This window comes from Canis aureus, chromosome 22, assembly GCF_053574225.1.
Source record: "Canis aureus isolate CA01 chromosome 22, VMU_Caureus_v.1.0, whole genome shotgun sequence".
NCBI lineage: Eukaryota > Metazoa > Chordata > Mammalia > Carnivora > Canidae > Canis > Canis aureus.
Genome location: NC_135632.1, coordinates 18,830,438 through 18,852,302, shown reverse-complemented (window position 1 = coordinate 18,852,302; position 21,865 = coordinate 18,830,438). Strand labels below are relative to the sequence as shown.

At 36.9% G+C, this 21,865-nt stretch overlaps 1 long non-coding RNA gene across 1 annotated transcript in view; it reads right to left on the bottom strand.

Moving 5' to 3' along the window:
* LOC144293835 (uncharacterized) overlaps positions 1-21,865 on the bottom strand; it is a 118,615-nt gene that overhangs the window by 63,698 nt on the left and 33,052 nt on the right. Inside the window, exon 2 of the long non-coding RNA XR_013361153.1 lies at positions 3,042-3,128. This is a non-coding gene — a long non-coding RNA (uncharacterized LOC144293835). The remainder of the gene's footprint in view (positions 1-3,041; positions 3,129-21,865) is intronic.

Genomic DNA, 21,865 nt, shown 5'->3' with positions numbered 1-21,865 from the left:
GCCCAGGTGGCTCAGCGGTTTAGCACTGCCTTCAGTCCAGGGCCCGATCCTGGAGACCTGGGATCGAGTCCCACATTGGGCTCCCTGCATGGAGCCTGCTTCTCCCTCTGCCTGTGTCTCTGCCTCTCTCTCACTCTCTCTCTGTGTCTCTCATTAATAAATAAATGAAATATTTTTTTAAAAGTTTTTAATAAAAAAATACAGTTTTAAAAAAACTTTGAATAAGTGAAAGAGTAGTTTTCTCTAAACTTGGTTCCCCCCCAAACTCCAGAGGAGTCAGATATAACCTGAGTGATGAGTTTTTCCTGGTCTTCTCTGAGATGAACTACTGGGCTCCTTTCATATGAACAGTGCTGTTTCATTGGCTGGCATCTTATGCACCCCGGCTCTCTCTGTATCCAGAACCTGTTTCTGTTGAGGTTGTCTGGCTTCCAGAAAGATGCTCACTTGGTATGGTCTTTTACAAAAATCCTATTGCTTCTCTTGGATTTATTTAATACACAGACAAACCCATCATTACTGGAAGGAACTAGTTCCTGATATGTCTTTTCATTCTGTGAGCTCTGGACACAATCTCCACCTTTGGTCTTCTTAGACAACATAAATCCAGTCCTTGCATTACTGCAGACTTAGGGGACCACAAGTCATGCTCTAGAGAATCCTGACAATGGTTGGAGGTGAGGAGAAAGGCTGGGAGAAAGGAGGTGGGGGTGGGGGTGGGAGAAGAACTACAGGCACACTGACAACTCTTTTCAACTGAACATTTCAGCTTCTCCTTTTTTTAGCCTGGAGGTGGGTGATCCTATGAATTGGCAGAATGGATTTTACAATCATTTTTTAAAATGATTTTTACAATCATTGTTTTGGAATCTGATGATCCTTGGCATCTGCTTTTTCACTCATTTACTTCCACATTCTGTTACATGTCTTTCTTTTTGGCCATTTGGATTTTTCTCTTGTGAATTGCCTATTTTTAATCCTTAGCCCAAATTTCTACAGAGATTTTCTGATTTGTAAGAGCTCTCTTATACAAGATATTGTCTACATGTTGCAAATAGTTACTATACTATCATATAAGTTGTAAATAAAAGAAAATTTATTCTTATTTAGCTGATTATTGGTTTTGCAGACCAAATTTAAAGAAAGTGCCATTCACATCAAGAGTTAAAGAAATATATGTAAGTTTTTTCACGTTGTCAACCGAAAGTACCATTCTTTATTCATCCAGTTGTAGATTTTCTTGTTCTGCTTTAAAAAGGTATCTCTTTCTTCCTCTCATGTACATATTGGGTATCAAAAACTTGTCCAAAGTCGTCTTAGGTTGACAACTTTCTTCCCTGTCAGCATTATGTGCTCATGTTAATTAGAGTCCATGTGCTGGCCTCTAATTGCTGTTATAAAGGAGCCTTATCTTTAGCCTTCTTAAACTAATCTGAGGGATTTATATTTCCTGTACCTGCTTTGCACATGAGGGAACTACTTTCTCTGCAAGAAGCTTTTCTATGCTCCAAGTGGTCCCTCTCAATCAGAAAAAGAGATTTAAAAAAAAATTGGGATATTTATGCATATCTGCATAGCAGCAGGAAGAACTTTTATTCTTCTCAATCAGGAGATGACTTTTACTTTACTTGCACATCTGTTTCCAAGCTGGAAACTTTCTTTAATTACTTAAATCTATATACAACAAACTCTAAATGAGATATTCAATAGTTTCATTAGAAGGCAAGAGATGCAAAAGGAACTACTCAAGAGCTTTCCTTGCAGATGCAGATCTCTTCTAACTATTCATTGTGCATTCCTGGGAAGAATGAAGAAGAAAACCGAGGGCATGTGCATAAGTCCTGGCTTCAATTTTGAAAACCAGCCTAGTTTCCTTGTCTCATTTTAGCCTTATATCCATGACCTGGAGTTTTTCTAGAACTGCACTTCAGTTGGATTTTTTCTAAACATATTTACTCCCAATGCCACCTAGCATGGAGCTGAGCCTGTGGCAGGTCCTTACTGATTGACTAAGTGGTAAGGACGGACCTTTGCCTGACTTTAGACTTGTATACATCAGGAAAGTAAAAAGAATAATGGCAGGTTAGCCAGGAAAGTGGATCACAATCATCTTGAAAGATCCAGGTGAGGAAAAACTGAGACCAAACCCCTAAGAGAAGTTTGAAGATTTCATTCACATTTTCCTCTCAAGTTTTATTTAACTGGGAGGAAGCTATTAAATTCTGCATGGTTTACTTAATATTTCTGTAAATCAACTGAATGGAGGCAGTATGGAATAGTAATTAAGAGAAAGAACATTGAAATCCTAGCTCTGGGTTTATGAAGTCCTGGTTTTATACCTTGGGCAAATAAACTCTAAGCCAGTGTCTTTATTTGTAAATTGGCTATAATAATAGTACCTGGCTCAGAGCATTGTTGCAAGAACTAAATGAGTGCTTAGTAGTTTGCAGATGCAGTAATTTAAATCACACACACAAATGCATACACTACATTACTAGAAGTGCTCAATCAACTTCATACAACCAGGGAATTCCATAAGAAAAAAAAATTGCCAAGCAGCTCCCAGAACAGTACAAGTGGACCTGAGGAAATCTGGGGTTTCTTTTTAAAAGTGTCTCATATGCCAGTGATAACTCACTGAAAGAATGCCATTAACTAGCATTTGTACTCTCTGAGAAAGTGATAACTTTATCTTCACAATGACCTGCCTCCTGGATCAACAATTTAATCCTGTCCATTTAGTTTTACTGTAGAGAATTATATTGTATTTTAAGATCCCCTTTCTAAATTGGTAACCCAAATAAAGTATTTTGGGTAATCCTCTGTAAACCTAAATGCATTCATTAAGTAGAACAACCCACTTCATGACCAGGTCAAGACTTATATAGACCAACCATCTAGACATCTTGCTCTGACAAGAAAAAGGTAACTCATTGTCATTGATAAACTGAGTAATTTTCAATACAGATGACTTATACTTTCTATTAACTAGAAAATATTTCCACTTAATTGGATTTGACAGACATTTATAGACCACTCACCATGAACCACCCCAGTTGTCAAGGATCTCACAATGTCATTGGAGAAACAGGCAGGTCATTTAGAATTTCCATAGAGTTTTATTGGTACTATGAAGGAGACAACATGAGTATTAGAAATGTCTTGATTTTTATAATTTTTATAATAATCTGATAAGTCTTCTATTTTTAAAGTGCTTTTGAAGAGAACTTTATTTAAATTTAATCTGTTCCATTTTGTAGTTTGTGATTATTTCAGGGTCATTAGCTTAGATAAATGATGGGCAGGTAATTCAACAACAGAGGTACATATATGCTCATCGCCATAATTGCCATAAACTCCCCTGAAACAAAGTCCTGGGAGGACTTTGGAGATGAGACCCTGGCATCCATCTCCCAGAATCACATTGATGTTGGGCACCTGAGCACGCCAGTAGTGTGTGAAGAAGGAACTGCCATGGCACTACACCCAGGTTATGTTGGAACTTCTACCTCTGGGGAATGACCAGTGTGCTCCCGCCCTCTACCTCCTCTCTCAGAGTACCCACCACATCAAGGTGTTGCTGCTGCCAGAGGGGCATTCCAGAAGGCAGTGACCTTGTCTTGTTTAGCTACAGATTCCCAGCACCTGGTATAGCACCTGATGCATGGTGACCACTCACTAAATGTTTGTTTGAAGAAGAATGAACAAATGTTAGGCAAAATGTATAATCCAGGGATTGTAATCAACTCCAAGCTAATTCCTAGTCAATTTCTAGCAGTGGTTTATGGCCATATTAAGCCTTGCATTAGGATGATTTATGATGCCTGGTTTAACACAATGACAATAACATTTTCAGCGAAGTAATAAATGAATTGTGTTTTAGGCATGGTCAATTGTCGAACTAGGAACTAATTTAATTCAGGGTTTCTATTTTAATCATTAATACCATCACATGGAAATATTTGAGGTGCTCAGCTTTGTGCTACAGAATCCAAACACTTAAAATTCAGGCAGCTTTTATTTACTAAAGGCTTTTAATTGAGAAACAGCCTCTTTTTCAGTGAAACATTTAGCTTTAGTAATTGTGGTTTATGAATTTAAGACACAATGTTTTTAATTGCTGTAGACATTTGCTCAGCATCCGGTTTTATAGCCATTTAAATAAAGAGGTTTTGCCATAATAAAATGTGTATATTTGTTTTGAGTGGGTAACATCATTTTTTATGGGAGTGTATTTTATACAATGCAAGGCTTAAATTTAAGCCTTCTATAGCAACTGGTTTTCAAAATGTATAGAAAGTTGTAATCCCAGAAAGATTTGCTGCAGAAAGATGTGAGTACATAGAAGTATATGAATTGAAAGAAATCAAAATTATTTTCTCCTTGGAACCCTGATGGTATTTCTATTATATCATTTGCAAACTGTCAAGTTAAAAAGAAAGGTAATTTATGAATTGGGATCCCCAAACCACATCCTTCATCTTCCTCATCTCACCTTCTCTCTTACCCTTAACTTGGTCCATTCTTATCCTTATACCATGTGAGGATACTATAGTCACAGACATACCTGAAGATTAGCTATTAGAAAAGTGGGAAATTGTATTATTTTCCATTTCTGGTAACTTAGGTGAGGATAGACTGGTGAACTTAAAAAATAATTGTGAGTGGTATATTTTAGATGATTTTTAGATATTGAATATATGCATGTAGATAAATATATACATACATAATTGTCCACTTTCATGGACACTGAAAATCATTTCCGGAAATTCTCCATTCTACCACAATTTTGGGGGCTCACCACCTCCTCCTGGTATTTATGATTCCTTCTCAGCTACCTGTGATCTTACCTAAGAGAGCATACATGTTGGCAGTAAACTCACATGGTCAGATTCCCAGGAAAACAATATTCTTCTTTCAATTCATATGAAACACACAGCTTGGTCAGTAAGACTTAATATTTAGCTGTTTGAACAAAATTCCTAGGACTGACCGAAAGGCTGGTGTATCACTTGAGAGAAGCAGCACGTTAAAAAGAGAGTGGTGAGACCTAGATGGAAAAGAGAGTAACATTCCAAACCAAAGAATACATTTTAGAGATGTTGCTTAGTTTCTATTTGCATTCCCCTTATCCCTCCTTAAAATACCAAGAAGGGGTTCTAGGGATTATTTATAAAGCAGTTTAAAAGTATCCTGAGGGTTCTGATGGATGATCTCAAGAATCTCTTCCTCAGAATAATCTCCATGCATATGAGAAAAGGTAGTGATTGGTACTATTAATTGAGAAAAGAGGAAAACAAGTTTGGCCACACTGTGCTTTATTTTTATTTGTAATTTTTTTTCTTAATCCTCTAAAATCCAAACAGTATTTTAATTGTAGCCTCTCCAAGCTCCATTTATTGTTTCCTTTAGCTTGTGCTTCAGCCTTGTTCCTGAAATTTATGCTATTGTCAGACATCCTAGATTAAAAATCTACGAGTATGGCTAGATACACTTAACTCTCTTTCTCTCTAGGTGTTCAACAGCCTTATCAAGGGTCCATCTCTTTATTTGGTGATCTGTGTCTATGTAGATGTGTGCAAGTCACACACACACACAGCAGGCACCGACTTCAGTGCCACTTTGCATCATCACCCCTATTAGGATTATCAGAGTATTGGAATTGTGGGTAAAAGAAGATCTATTTCTTTTCCAAAGGGTGAGAAAAATGGGAGGGTGTCAGGGAGAGGGAAAAGAGAGAAAATAAAGTGTGTGTGTGTTTTTGGTAAGGGGAGGGAGGAAGAGAGAGGGGGAATATGAGTGAGTGTGGAGGGAGGAGGGGAAATGAAAGGATATTATATATTTTTTTGTATCTGTCATTTCCCTGCTATCTCCCATATGACTTCTTAATCCATCAGAATGCTGGGAAGATAATGTTTTGGGCGAAATAACATGAGAGAGAGGATAGACTCCCAAGGACCAATATCTTTATTGCTCGGAGGATAAACGGATTATGTCAGCCATTTTCTGTTGCTGACAGCTTTTCTTATTAACCGATTTTATTTTTTAATCTTCCAGGGAAGAAATATGGTTTTATGTCACAATAAAACGCCGGTCACATCTAATTCTGCCCTCAAACAAACAGATTTCTGAAAGCCTTGCAGAGAAATTTGAAATAACTTTAAAGAGGGGGTTTTTGGATAAAGTCTTTATCCAGGGGCTTGTTCAACTGCAGTGTAAAAGGTTTAGAGAGAGAGAAGAGGAGAGGGAGAGAGGAATAGAGGGAGGGAGAAGGGAAGAGAGAGAGGAAAAGAAGGAGAAAGGAAGACCTACATAGCTGTTTTGCTTGGTGATCTCTCTTCAGACACACTTGAGCGCAGTCAGGAAAATGCAGGCTGGATGAAAGGGGCTTGGGAAGGTGAGCAGAGGGACTGCGGGGCTCCTGGGGGCTTTGGGTGTGGGAAGCTGCTGATGCACACTCCTCTGAAACAGACACTTGTTCCTCAGTTTTTCTGGAACCATTAGTAGTTGATGGCATGTCTTTCAAGAACTATAAACAAATCAATGTGAGTTCTGTTAGGCATTTGGAGCTCAGAGGCAATTCTAGCCTTTTTTCCATGATTCCTTTGCCAGGAGACTTCAACCTGCTTGAGGATTTAAGTCTTGTGTTCCCCCCAAGAAAATCTTCTGTCAAACACCCCAGATAGCTCTGGCCTTTGCTTACTTCTGAAGGCTCACAGCAAGCACATAACCATCACTAATATAAAAAACTGCTCGTTTCTTCTCTTCTGTGTGGCACAAAGCAATTTAGCCAGACAGGCCCCCTGCCCACCAGGGGCTTAGCTCAGAAAACATCCTTAATTTGTGCCTCTAGCTTTGTTCAGTGCCCCGCTCACTGCAGACCCAGTACCTTGATTGATAATGATGGCCGAGTCTTACATCGTGCCCTGCTGGCAAGTTTTGGTGATTTAGGGCACTTTAAGAATCTGTTAAAAATAAATCGCTTGGATTTTCTAAGGTGTTGTTTTGTATAAGAGAAACTTGCTTTTCAAAAAAGCATTCTGAAAGTTTGGGAACTTAAAATTTGTCCTGAGGCAAGTCAGCCAGCCAGCTGTGAGAGAGGGGGAGATTCTGAGAGGAATGGATTGAGCCAAATGTGTCCATACCTGGGGGCAAAGAGTAGATTTTCCTGCCTCATTTCTTTACCCAAAGAGACAGAGAACTGGTAGAAATGGAGAGAGAAAGGTCACTTAAGGTCTTTGCATTCTGCAATGCATTCTGCAATGACTCTGTGCCAGGACTGAAGCAGAGGCATGAGTGGTCTCAAGGCGTCGGCTGCTTTGATCTGAAACAAGCCCAAACTGCCAGAAGTGCCATTGACTCTAAGCTGTGATTTTCAAAAATATTTTTAAATGCACTGGTCTTAAGTAAACCTTTTATTGGCTTTGACATATGTATAATGACCAGCACTCCAGTCAACACCTAGGACACCTCTATCAACCCTAATCTAAATGGATGGTGCCCCATCGCTGTGCACCATACCATTTGTGGAGACATTTGTGGTAGGCCAGCAGGCAGCCCTGCTGAAGAGATGCTGGCACATGGGTAGTGAGCGCATTATTGACATGGTAATGCTAACAATTCTGGTTTTCAGTTTTCCAAGCACTTTCACATATGTTATTTTAGCATATCCTTCCAGACAATGAAGAGAATGATGTCATCAATGACAGTGACAATAATCCCAAACACCGATAAATGTTCATTTGTGTCAAGCGCACATATCGCTGCATTTAATCCTTTCATTAACCCTTTAAAGATGGTACTATTTTATTTATTTCTAAGTCGGTACTGTTTTATAGTTGAAGAAGCTTGAAGCAGACAAGTCAGTATTCGAGCCTGAGAATCTGCCTCCAGAAACTGCTTTCAGTGAAATATATGAAGGGTGAAAAGGGGAGATGACATATTAACAAGGGTCACACAGCCAATGCACTGGTGGATCTGGATCCCACACTAGGCTTTGTAAGCCTGCCTCAACCTACCCCTTCATCTTCATCCTCATTCTCTGCACCCCCCCGTATATTTCCCACCCTGTACCTCTCTACACAGAACTGATTGGTCTCTGAGCTTACATTACCTTTCAGGCTTCTGTACCTTTGAATCTGTTCTTTCCTCATCTCCTATGGGGCAAATATCACTCATTCTTCAAGGCTCTACTCCATTTAAACCTGCTCAGTGAATGCCCTGAAACCTCCATGTGGGGTTTACTCCCTTTTAAGTATCCCTTTACTATCCCAGTCAATCTACTGGCCATGCCCTTATCTTTCCCAGTAGACTGTGAGCCTCTCATGGGCAGAGACTGTGTTTTTGCTTCTATTGCTGGTGCTAATATTATGCTTAACAAAGTGCCTAATTAAGTAAGTGGTTTTTCTTAAACTATTTTAATTAAAACATATCTTCACTTTTAAAGGGGAAAAAGTACTTGTGTCTATCTTCGGCCTCTGGTTTATACCTCATCACTTGACACTCATGGCTGTGTGACACCTGCACCAGATAGAAGTGGTATGCCAACTTTAAGATTTCCTGTTCTGAGACACAAATGGTATTTTTTATCAAAAAGTTTTAGATATTTTGCAAAATTTGTTAAAATTTCAGTTGAAAAGTTACAAAAAATATCACAATGCAAGATGACTTTTGTTTATAATTCTATAACAAAAAGAGTGTGCTCACACCTGTTTGGCATCATTAAGGACCCTACCTCCTGCCAAGGAGTCTTACCCAGACTTTGCAATGTGTAGTTAGAAACATTCCTAAAATGCTCTATGCCATTATCCTGCTGTTCTTCATTTTCATGTGAACATCTCTGGGGCACTATTACAATGTTCTTTAGCTCAGGATTTCATAACTGATATCCCACATACACTGTTCTACAGGACATTAATAGGAGAGAAAGAGGGGAAGAGGGAGGAAGAAAGGGAGGTGGGGGGGGGTATGGGGAGGAAGGAATGCATCCAAGGTCAACAAGCATGAAAATGCTGTTTAAATTGGTTTCTTAAAAACAGTACTTTATAGGGCCTCCATTATGCATTATTTCCCATTTTCATTTGTTAAAACAGAGAACCCATTTTGGGCAGGCTCCAATGGACATCTCTTATAATACTGTGCCTGTTCTTAGTTTGGTAAACATTATTCAACTCTTAAGCATAAACATCCCTTGGCTCCTTTTCCACCTCAAATCACATTCCTAGTTGTTCCTTTCATATATAAAACACTGTTCACCACAACCTACATTGGGTTATTCGGTCTCTCAGGACTAGAAAACTTTAGACTAGCTTACAAATGCCAATATAAACTGTGGGCCTCTCATCAATACTAACTGACTGGCAAGTGGTTGAGGCTGGGTCCTCATGCTGACCTCCAAAGGGAACCTGTTGTGGATCTATTGTCAGAATGACTGATGCCACGGTGTGGAATCATGCAGAAGCCAAAGGCCTGGGGCCACAGTATCCAGGTAAGTTTGATGTGAGTCTTTGATACATTTGCAACTGGGAGAACTATTTATTTGGTCTTTTTCCAAAGAGTGAGATGCAGATGGCTTTTACTAGGTTCTCTTGCATGTGGACCTCTAACTCACCAGTCCATCAAATACATTGTTGGTCAAAAGTTTTAGTTTTCTCTTTGTTTAAAGTGGGAAATTTCAGGATAACTACTCTTTCACAGGGCAATTGAGATGACTGAGTGAGATAATGTCTTGAAAGCACCATACAGAGGGCTGGGCATGTAATAAATTTCTCTCTACATTTATTAAAAGCCACAATAAAAATGGCGGTGATAAAGTTTGCGCATCCTATTATTTGAGTCATGCTGCCTTTTGCCACTTTGCATCTCTTGACACATAGTAAACATTTAGTAAATATTTTTTGGAATGAACGAATACTAGTTTACATGTCCTCCACCTTCATTGGCCAGTTTTTCTCTATACATATAATGGCAGGTTTTCTGTTTTTTGTTTCTGGAATCTTAATGCACCACTGTATTAATTTCCTAGGACTATCATAACAAAGTATCATAAACTGGGTGGCTTAGAACCACAGAAATTTATTCTCTCATAGTTTTGGAGACTAAAAATACAAAATCAGGGCCATGTTCCCTCTGAAACGTTTGTGTGTGTGTGTGTGTGTGTGTGTGTGTGTGTGTGTGTGTGTGATCATTCCTTGCCTCTTCCTAGTTTCTGGTGATGGTTGTTGATCCTTAGCTGTGTTTGGCTGGCAGTTGAATCTCTCCAGTCTCTGCCTCTATTGTCACATGGCCTTCCTTTTTGTCTTCACATGCTGGTGTCCTCTTCTTATAAGAGATTAAAGCCCACCGTAATGACCTCATCTTAACTTGATTATATCTGCCAAGACCCTATTTCCAAAGGCCACATTCACAGGTGCTGGATGTTAGGACTTGAACATAGCTTTTTGAACGGATGCTAATCAAACCAGTAACAATCACTATCTCTAGACTTTTTAAGTAAAATGACAGATGTCCCTAAGGTTTAAGCTATTATTAGTTAGGTCTTCTGTTTCTAGCAGCAAATGGGTCTGAAATGATATAACCGGGAAAAGACTAGAGTCACAAGAATGCTCTTGGCGCTAGGTCCAAAGTACGGCAGGAATTAGGATTAACCAGGCCTGAGACATATGCCCCTCTGTCACTGGGACAGGGGGCAGAGGGATGTTAGAGGCAAAGTACTGAGATAAATATCATCAGAACTGTATCTGAGGAAAGGAAGGGAAGGACAGTTCTCCAGAGGGAAGGTGAAGTAAGAGTGTAGCTACCTGAAGAAAAGGGAAAGGATGCTTAGCAGACATACATACCTCCTCTACAAATGAAGTGTCTAACTGTGGTGCTGCCTCTTAATGGAATATTATTCAGCCCAAAAAAGTGTGTTAATGCACATCTCTGTAATAACATGTGAAAATGTTTATAATAATGTTAATAGAAAAGTTTAAACAAGATCGTTTTCTAAATTTTCTTTAATAGAGATCCTACTTGAACAAGGAAAGTTTTAAAACATGAGATAAAGGTAGATGAGTCAATCTTGTGATTGTGATCTAGCTATTGCGAGAAGTAAATATGTTATTTGTATTGGCATAACACTGGATGATTTATTTAGAACAAAGAATTGATAGCAAAGTTTATGCAAAGCTCAACTTGCAAGCGAGGCAGTTGGCATGCGAAAAGGAACTTAATGAAGTATCAAGAACAAGAATTTTGACTGGCACAAAAGGCCTAAAGATTAGATGGGACTTCTCAGAAGCTGGTGGATTAAAAAGAGGCCCCAGGTCCTTCCTCTTAGCTATGTAACAGAAAAACAGTAGCATTGTCTGATAAAAGAAAATCGATACCCTCTCAGTGTAGGCTTAGGAAATAATGAACAAACCTAAGTAAATGCAGTGGCTCTGATTCAATTAAGCAGTTCTGCAACACCACCTGAAGAAGCTACTAGAGAGGAAAGACCAACTCCTGGAGGAGGTTTGACTGAGTTGGAAAAGTTTAAAAAAAATAATGATTGCCAAAAATGAAACAAGTTACACAACCAAAGAACTGTACATAATGTGGAAATACGGTAAAGAGCAAAAACAAGTCACAGGAGGCTAAGAGCAAAATCAAGTACAGAAGCCCAGAAACTCAAGGATATCTAAATATCCCCCAGAAAAAAGGTGGAAAACCATGTAAATAGAGGAAATTCATAAATAAAAGGGGCACTAGAGAAAATGGGAAAGACCAATCCTGAAACAACAAATTCGTTACATGAAAGAAATGTCATCCTGCAAATCACAGATGTCCAGAGAGTTTCATTTAAGAATAGTCCTCAAAGAAAGATTCCTCTTTTTTTTTGAAAGACAAGTTATCAAGAAAGAAAATAAAAGAAATGACAAGACAATTTGTATGTTTATTCTGAGAGTGTTGGAATAAGCCTGACTTTATTACCCTCAGATTCTGAAGAAGAAAAGGACTTTGAAATGGCATGTGTGTTTGTGTGTGCTCATGCACGTGCTGGCATCAGGTTTGAAAAAACTGTATAGAGCAAAATGTAGAATTATTGAACTACAGTCATCTCCCCACTTACTCATTTCATGTCCCTTTTAGAGATTGAAGAATAGTACTTCATATGTAAGCCCCAAATGAAAATGGAGTTTTGCCCACATTTAGAAAGAAAAGTGGTTTGCGTGACTGCTAGATGTGCAGGAGTGGGAGGAGGTGTTGGAGAGGTGGCTCTGGGAGACTTCCTGCTTATATTAGTTTCCTAACAAATCAGAATAGGTGGCTTAAACAAACAAACAAACAAAAAAATGTATTCCCTCACATTTTTTGAGACCAGATAATCTGAAATCAAGGTGCCAGCAGGGCTGTGTTCTTTCCAAATGCTCTAGGGACAAGTCCTTCTATCCACTTTCTTTCCAGTCATTTGATTGGGGCCCGCCAAATCCAGTATGATTTCATCTTAACTTGATTAAATCTGCAAATACCCTATTTCCAAATACTGGCACATTCAGAGGTTCTGAGAGGACATTAATTTGGGGGTGGGGACTTTACTTAATCCAGTACACTGCTATTGAGACATTTTAGAAGAATCTGAATTCTATGGACAAGGGAGTAACACCAGTGATACTCCGTGCCCCCTGGTGGAGGAAGCCATGAGCAACAGACAAGGTTGAGTAGCAAGGACACACCATTAGGACAAGCTATGATGGTCAAATGAATCTCAGCATTTGATGCCAGACAAGATGACTTAAGACGGGGCAAATAGGGATTTACAATTACTCTATGTTCTACTTCTTTTTGTCCACTCAAGAGCCTCTGAATGGATGGTGTCCTCTCAACCTTCTGAATCTTGAACTGCTTCCTCTCTTCAGGCTCTTTTGCATCAGAATAGAGATATAATGTAAAAAACTCTATGTGTATATGAGAGTTTTGTACATGTATGTGTGTATACGTATTCAAAACTACAATGCAGTGTTGTAGTTAAGAGGGCAAAGTTTCAGAGAGATCAGAATTGGAACTATGATTTTGGTATTTGCTTGTTATGTGACCCTGGGAAAATTATTTAACCTCCTGGGCCTTAGTGTCCTGACTTTTAAAATGGGAGTAAAGATAGGAAATTCTTCAAAGGGTTTTTTGAGGATTTAAAGAAATTACACAGTCACCTTAAAAGGTTTTGAAGGGGAAGTTAATAAAACTTGACATAAATTTTGTATTAAAAGTAAGAAAAATTAGGAAGTATTTTTCTCAACATGACAAAGATTGTTATTTAAAATAAGGCACTGACGCCAGGAAAGCCCCAATCTGACAAATCATATGCCTATGTCAAAGAAAAAAAATAAATATGTACATTATGAGTGAGGAACATAACAACAGATACATATACTTTTGAAACAATAAACTGGATACTTTTCTGGTCCAATATCGAGTGATTACAATTTATCTAATTAGAGGTAGAAGACCTTAATAAATCAATAAGTGTGAAAGGAGAGGTATAATTTTTATTATTCACAGATGATGAAGGTCTCTTTAGAAAACCCCAAAGAATCAAATAAACTGTTAGAACCATTGCACATTCAAAAAAGTGGCTTTGTGTACTTTAATTATTTGCACGGCTCTTATTTATATACCATACAAAAACATCAATGACCAACTGAAGATAGAATTTAAAACAACTGTTGGATAGGGTAGTAGCAGAGAAGTAATTGTATTCAAGATATATTTTGATGGAAATGTGATATAATTTATTGTTAAATTGCATGGGAGAAGTGGGGAAAGTACAATTTTAATAAGTTATATAGTACCATATGGACTGGACAGTACCAAGGACTCCTTTGTGAAAAATGTCAATTGTTCCCAAATTAATTTAGGTATAACTTTAGTTAGAAAAAAACTATTCTAATGTTCACATGAGAACTCTAGTTTAGGTAATTAATCAGAGGCATTGACCTCTCTTTCTTGCCAATGCTTCATTGAAATAACAAGGTAATTATACAGATCCTACAAAGAATCTTATAAGATGGCACAAGCACATTAGAAAATTAAGAAATTACTGTAAAACATAAAAAAAATTCAAATTGATGGCAATACTCAAGAGAGTGGAGGAATCTATAACTGAATGGAAGAGAAAAAGATTTCTAAAATAGTATTTTGAGAAAAAGTCCCAGATCAGAGATAGTGGGGCCAGGAGCAGAAGCAGGATACTTAATCACAGAGTTATAAATGACTGCTCTTTTTTTCCCCAGAGTGTCTGTTGTAGCATCTGTCACTCAATTAAATCCATGAGTGAAGTTCTTTAAACAACTGGGAGGTTTTCCACTATAGATGTCAGGAATGGTTATTGAGTCTGGAGAAAGAAGCAGGAACAGGCAGCTGCGGCACACGAGCTATCATAGAACCTATGCGTCTTGAGGCCAAGTCAGGGCAACAAAGGAGGAAGTAACACTAAGGGGCTGAGTGAGCATGTGCAGTACCTACTCCTAGTCTGGTTCATCAATAGACATACCCTACTGCTGTGTGGAAAGAAGAGTTAGGGAGAGGGAAAAGAGAGGGTAGGAGTCACCACAAAGAAAATAATATTTATTCAAATAAGTAAAAAATTGTGAAAGGTAAAATACAACATACAGAAGATTAAATACCAGAGGAAACCATTTTTTAAATATATGGCATGGACAAAGGGTTAACATTTAATTACATCAAGATCTTACCAGCTATGAGAGAAAAACAAGCAATCCTCATGGTTCCCTCTGCCTGCAATGTGCTTCCTCTGGTCATATATCATATAGCAAACTTCCCTCCTCTCAGATTGCAGCCCCAATGCCACCTTCTCTGACCAATCCACCTAAAGCATCCACTCTATCTCTGCTACTCTACCCCTATTTTAATTTTCTGCATACTTCTTATCATTAGCTGGTATCTTTATATACTTTTTCTTTTGTGTTTTCTGTTAGAATGTAAGTTTTATAAGGAGGGGAACAATGTTTTGTTTACTGTTTATCCTACACCTAGAATTCTTTACCTAGCCAAAAAGTTTCTAAAATGATGTTGTGAGGACTTATTTCAGATGTACACAAGATCAAAAAATTTCTAGTAGCAGACTTGCATTATAAAAACTGTTGAAGTCTTTCAGGCAGAAGAAAATGATGTCAGATGAAAATGTGAATCTACACAAAGGAATGAAGAAGTGGTTAACTATATGGATAATATATTGTTTCCTTATTATTTAAAGTTCTTTAAAAATAACTGATAATTTAAACAACAAAAAATGAAATGTGGGAAATATAACATTTGTAAAAGTAAAATGTATGAAAAAATAGGACAAAGTTTGGGAGGGAAAAAAGGGAACTATACTTTCATAAGGTTCTTATACTCAATGTAAATGATATCACATCATGTTAAGGTAGACTGCAACAGTAAAAATGTATAATTAAAACCCAAGTGGTTTTTGACTTGAACGATTTTACTCCTTCTTTCCCTAGGGAGCATTTGGGAATGTCTGCAGACATCCTTGATAGTAACGAATGAGGGTATGCTACTGGCATCTACTGGGTAAAGGCCAAGGATGCTATTAAACATTCTGAAATGCATGGGACAGCATCCTACAAGGAATTTTCTTATTCAATAGGTCAGTAGTGCCAAGGTTGAAAAACTCAATTAACTCAATTTAAATATTATTTATGGGATTTTAATTTTTAGAATCTATCAAAGACAAAATTAAGACTACTATTTTATTATTTGTACAATTGTGTAGTAATAGAAAAAATTAGGGAAGAAAGGGGGAATAGAGGTTGAGTATAGGGACAGAGTATTAATTTCATCACTCAACCTTAGAGGTATTAAGAGATACTCACTAACATACAGATGGCCAACAGACACATGAAAAGATGCTCAATATCACCATCATCAGGAAAATGTAAATCAAAACCATAATGAGATAACACCTCATACCTATTAGAATGGCTAAGATAGAAAAGATAGGAAATAAGTATTGGTGAGGATGTGGAAGAAAAGAAACACTTATGCACTATTGGTAGGAATGTACACTGGGATAGCCACTGTGGATAACAGTATGGAGTTTACTCTAAAAATAAAAAAGAGAAATACTATATGATTCAGTAATTCCACTACTGGATATTTACTCAACATGAAAACACTGATTTGAAAAGATATACACACTCCTATGTTTATTGCAGCATTATTTGCAATACTCAAGATATGGAAGCAATCCAAGTGTCCATCAATGATGAATGGACAAAGGAGGTGAGGTGTGATGATGGAATATTAGCCATAAAAAAGAATGAGATCATGCCATTTGCAACAACATAGATGGACTTACAGAGTCTAGTGCTAAATGAAATAAATTAGAGAAAGACAGATACCATAAGATTTCACTTATATGTGGAATTTAAAAAACAAAATAAATAAAAAGCAGAAACAGACCCATAAATACAGAGAATAAACTGATCATTGTCAGGGTAGAGGGGCAAATGGCCCAAATGGATAAAGGGGAGTGGGAGGTACTGGCTTCCAGTTGTGGAAAAAATAAGTCACAGGGATGAAAGAGCATAGAGAATACAGTCAGGATGTAATAGCATTGTAAAGTGACAGATGGTAGCTATACTTATGGTGACCATAATATAAGGTATAGAGTTTTTTTTTTTTTTTTTTTTTTTTTTTTTAATTTTATTTATTTATGATAGGCACACAGCGAGAGAGAGAGAGAGAGGCAGAGACACAGGCAGAGGGAGAAGCAGGCTCCATGCACCGGGAGCCCGACGTGGGATTCGATCCCGGGTCTCCAGGATCGCGCCCTGGGCCAAAGGCAGGCGCTAAACCGCTGCGCCACCCAGGGATCCCAGGTATAGAGTTGTTAAATCACTACGCTGTACGCTTGAAATTAATGTGACCTTGTGTGTGAAAAATTCAATTAAAAAAGCTATAGTTTACTTGTTTTTAAGAAACAGCACAAAAGATTCTAGGGTAAGGGAGGGAAAACTAAATGGAAAGTTATCAGAGAGGGAGACAAACCATGAAAGTCTCTTAAGTATAGGAAACAAACTGAAGGTTGCTGGAGGGGAGGTGGGTGAGAGGATGGGGTAACTGAATGATGAGCATTGAGGAGGGCACGTGATCTGATGAGCACTGGGTGTTATATGCAATTGATAAATTATTGAACACTAAAAAAAAAGCCAACTATAATTTAAATAAATGTAATACACAGTGAAATTAAATGCATTCCCAAAAAAGGAAATGAAAAAAGAGAGAGATACTGTCTAAAATGGAGAAAATAAGAAATATAATTTAATGTATATCTTTTTAAAGTTATACAAGTACCAATAGTTCTCACTTCACATGGCAGTTTGGGACGAAAAAAATAACTGTGCAAACTGAAATCATACAAAGTGACTTAATTATCAATGGAAAAAATTATATTTGTTCCATGGCCTCTCAAAGTTTTTATTAAAACCTTAAAAACTCTTATGTTGTTTATAAATGTATTGGGAAATAAAAAATGATAAAAAATAATATTTATTTAGACACTACAACTTAAAATATTGAAACATTGAGAAGTGTTTTATTTCTTTTTAAAAAACATTGTTGGGGGCAGCCCCAGTGGCACAGCTGTTTAGTGCCGCCTGCAGCCCAGGGTGTGATCCTGGTGACTAGGGATCGAGTCCCGCATTGGGCTCCCTGCATGGAGCCTGCTTCTCCCTCTGCCTGTGTCTCTGCCATATTCTCTCTCTCTCTCTCTCTCTAATAAATAAATAAAATCTTTAAAAAAAATTGTCAAGAGAAGTTTGAATACTGATTGCCTTCTTACAATATGAAGTGAGAATCTTTTCTGTCTTGACAAAATGGCCTACTCCTTTTTAAGTTGAATCAGCTTCCAACATTTATCCTTTTTACTTTTGATGTCATGAAATATCTCTGAGAGTTCCTTTAATATGAAGTTTTTGCTGTGATTTTCTGGGCCATCTTCATCCTTTTCATCATAAACACCCATTTATACCCATAAATTTGCCTTCATTAAGTTCTTTAGGCAGCATATCTAAACTATCTTGAAAGGCAGCATTGTCAACATCCCCATAGTCAGCTATTTATTCTATAACTGCTTACATTTGATTTGAGTTTCATTTCCAGTGTTAGCACTTTTCATTCCTTTGTTTCACTTTTGTTTTCATTGGTCAGTTCCTCTTTGGATTTTCCTTTCCTCTCCTTCGCTCTCTCCCTTCCTCCCTCCCTCCCTCCCTTCCTTTTTCTTTTCTTTTTTTAAATTTATTTTTTATTTATTTTCCCTTTTCTTTATTTTTACTTAAGGACACTTGTAGATGGAAAGGAAGGAGATGGAGAAACATTTTATCATGCCAGTGGTCTCAAAAGAAAGTTGGGATAGTAACACTTCTATCAGACATAGCAGACTATAAAGCAAAGAGTGTAACAAGAGATAAAGAAGGACATAATAATAAAGGAAATAGAAAAAATAAAAAATATATAAAATAAAAACCATAATAAAGGGGAAAATCCAACAAGAAGATATAGCAATTGTAAGCATTTATGCACCTAACATGGTAGCACCAAAATATATAAAAAAATAACAAGCATAAAGGAACTAATTGATAATAACACAATAATAGCTGAGAACTTTAATGCTGCACTTACATCAATGGACAGATAATCTAAGGAGAAAATAAACAAGGAAACAATGGCTTTGAATGACATATTGGACCAAATGGGCTTAACAGATATATTCAGAACATTCCATCCTAAAACAGCAGAATACACATTCAAGTGCACATGTAATATTCTCCAGGAAAGATTACATATTAGGTCACAAATCAATTCTTAACAAGTAAAGAAAAGATTGAAATCATAACATGTACCTTTTTTGACCCAAACCCTATAAAACTAGAAGTCAAGCGCAAGAAAACATTTTGAAAGACCACAAAAACATGGAGATTAAACAACATGCACTAAGCAATGAATGAGTCAACCAGGAAATCAAAGCAGAAATAAAGTACATGGAAACAAATGAAAATGAAAACACATTGGTCCAAAACCTTTGGGATGCAGCAAAACCTGACCTAAGAGGGAAATACATAGCAATACAGGTCTACCTTAAGAAGCAGGAAAATTTTCAAATAAGCAACCTAACCTTACACCTAAAGGAGCTAGAAAAAGACAAAAAAACAGAGCCTAAATCCAGAAGAAGGAAGGAAATAATAAAGATTAAAGTAGAAATAAATGATATATAAGCCATATAGAACAGATCAATGAAAATAAGAAGTGCTTCTTTGAAAAAGTTAATAAAATTGAAAAGAGAAAGGACTCAAATAAATCACAAATGAGAGAGAGAAATAACAACCAACACCATAGAACCACAATTATAAGAGAATATTATGAAAAACTATATGCCAACAAATTAGGCAACCTAGAAGAAATGGATAAATTCTGAGAAACATATAAACTACCAAAACTGAAACAAGAAGAAATAAAAAACTTGAACAGATCAATAACCAGCAAAGAAATTGAATCAGTAATCAAACTCCCAACAAACAAAAGTCCAGAACTAGAGAGCTTCCCAGGCAAATTCTACCAAACATTTAAATACTTAATTCCTATCCTTCTCAAACTATTCTAAAAAATAGAAAAGGAAGGAAAACTTCCAAATTCATCCTATGAAGGTAACATTACCCTGATACCAAAAGCAGATAAAAACTCTACTAAAAAAGAAAAAAAAAAAAAAAAGATTCCACTAAAAAAAAGAGAATTACAGGCTAATATCCCTGAGGAACACAAATGCAAAAATTCTCAATAAAATTCTACCGAACTGAATCCAACAATACATTATAAAAATCCTTGGGTTTTCCATTTTTGGTAAATGTCATAGGTTTATCATTGTGACAAGAGGAGGCAATACAACTATATGCTTTGTTGTCTGTGTGGGACCAGTGCAGTGACCAGTCAGATTTTCAAAGAAGTAATGATTTGTGGATTAAAGAGCAGTGGCTGTGTTTGTAGTTCATGCAATTCCTTCCAGGCAATATTTAAAAGGCAGTGATTAAGAAAATCAACGTGGTTTGCCTCTTTTTTCCCCTTTGCTCATTTGTTTTGTTCTTAAATTCCACATATGAGTGAAATCATATAGCATTTGTCTTTCTCTGACTTGACTTATTTCACTTAGCAGTGTACCCTCTAGTTCCATCCACATTGTTGCAGATGACAAGATTTCATTATTTTTTATGGCTGAATTATATGGAATATAATATTCCATATAATAATATTATATGGCTGTATAATAACACACACTACATCTTTTTTTATCTGTTCATCTATGGATGGACACTTAGGCTGCTTCCATAATTGACTCTTTTTTCTTTTTTGTTTTTTTCTTTTTTTTTTTTTAAAAGTAGGCTCCATGCTCAGTGTGGAGCCTAATGTGGGGCTTGAACTCATGACCCTGAGATAAAGACCTGAGCTGAGATGAAGAGTTGGATGCTTAACTGCCTATACCACTGAGGTGCTCCCATAATGTGACTCTTAACCATAGGAAACAATCTGTTGGTTACTAGAGGGGGACAGATAGGGGATGCGTGAAATAGGTGATGGGGATTAAGGAGTGCACTTGTGATGAGTACCAGTGATGTATGGAAGTGTTGAATCACTATATGATACATCCAAAAATAATATGACACTGTACATTAACTAACTGGAATATAAGTAAAAACTTAAAAGAAAATAAAGCAAATAATCCTGGGTTAAAACAAAAAAGAAAGAAAAGAAAAAGAAAGAAAGAAAGAAAGAAAGAAAGAAAGAAAGAAAGAAAGAAGAAAGAAAGAAAGAAAGAAAGAAAGAAAGAAAGAAAAAGAAAAGAAAGAGAAAAAGAAAACTAACAAGTCCAGTTTAAAATTCCTTTCTGCCTTTCAGTCAATCCTCAAATCCTGCTTTGCAGAATCAACCATCATCCTGATGTCTATCACCATAAATTAGTTTTTTCTGTCCTTTAAATGCATATAAACAGAATCAAACAATGTGTACTTTTTTTTGTGTCTGACCTCTTTCACTTAACGTATTGTTTTGGGGGCTTCATCCACCTTGTTGCAAGTATCAGTAGTTCCTTTTATTTAATTGCTGAGCAGCATTGATACTTGGTTAAAAGTTAAAATATGTTCATAGTAAGACATTTGTGATGTACAAAAGTAAAAGGAAAATTTTCTGAATTCTGTCCTTATACTCTTCACAAGAAACCATTATTAATAACTCTCATTTAGATATTTTCCCTGGATACATAGACTATTTTTAATCCCTCCAACAATCCTGGACAGATGACTAATGCTTATTTTCAGTTTTCTTTTTTGAAAATAGAATAAACTCTTTCTTAAAAAAAGATTTTAAAGTAATCTCCACACCCAACATAGGCCTGAACCTACAAACCTGAGATAAGAGTCACACACTCCACTGACTGAGCCAGCCAGGTGCCCTTAGAATAACTCTTGATTAACTTCCATTCTAATAGAGAACTCACTTACCCTTCCAAACATCATACTCCACTTCCTATCCTTTCCCATGTTAGTTGTTGGCAACCAGTCCTTCTAACTTATTAGGTCAGACATCTTGTGATCATCTCTGGCTCCTCCTTTTGGATACTCCATCAGTAAGCCTTTGTCAACCCTACCTTTAAAATATCCAGAATCTGATCACTTTTCATGCTTTCTACTCCTACTTCCCAGCCAAACCATCATTATTTTTTACCTGAATCATTGTGATCTCTTCCCAAAGGTTTTCCATTTTATTCCTCCTCCCTTCTCTTATATAGTCCATTCTCTATAAAAGCAGCCAGAGCAATCATGTGAATACCTAA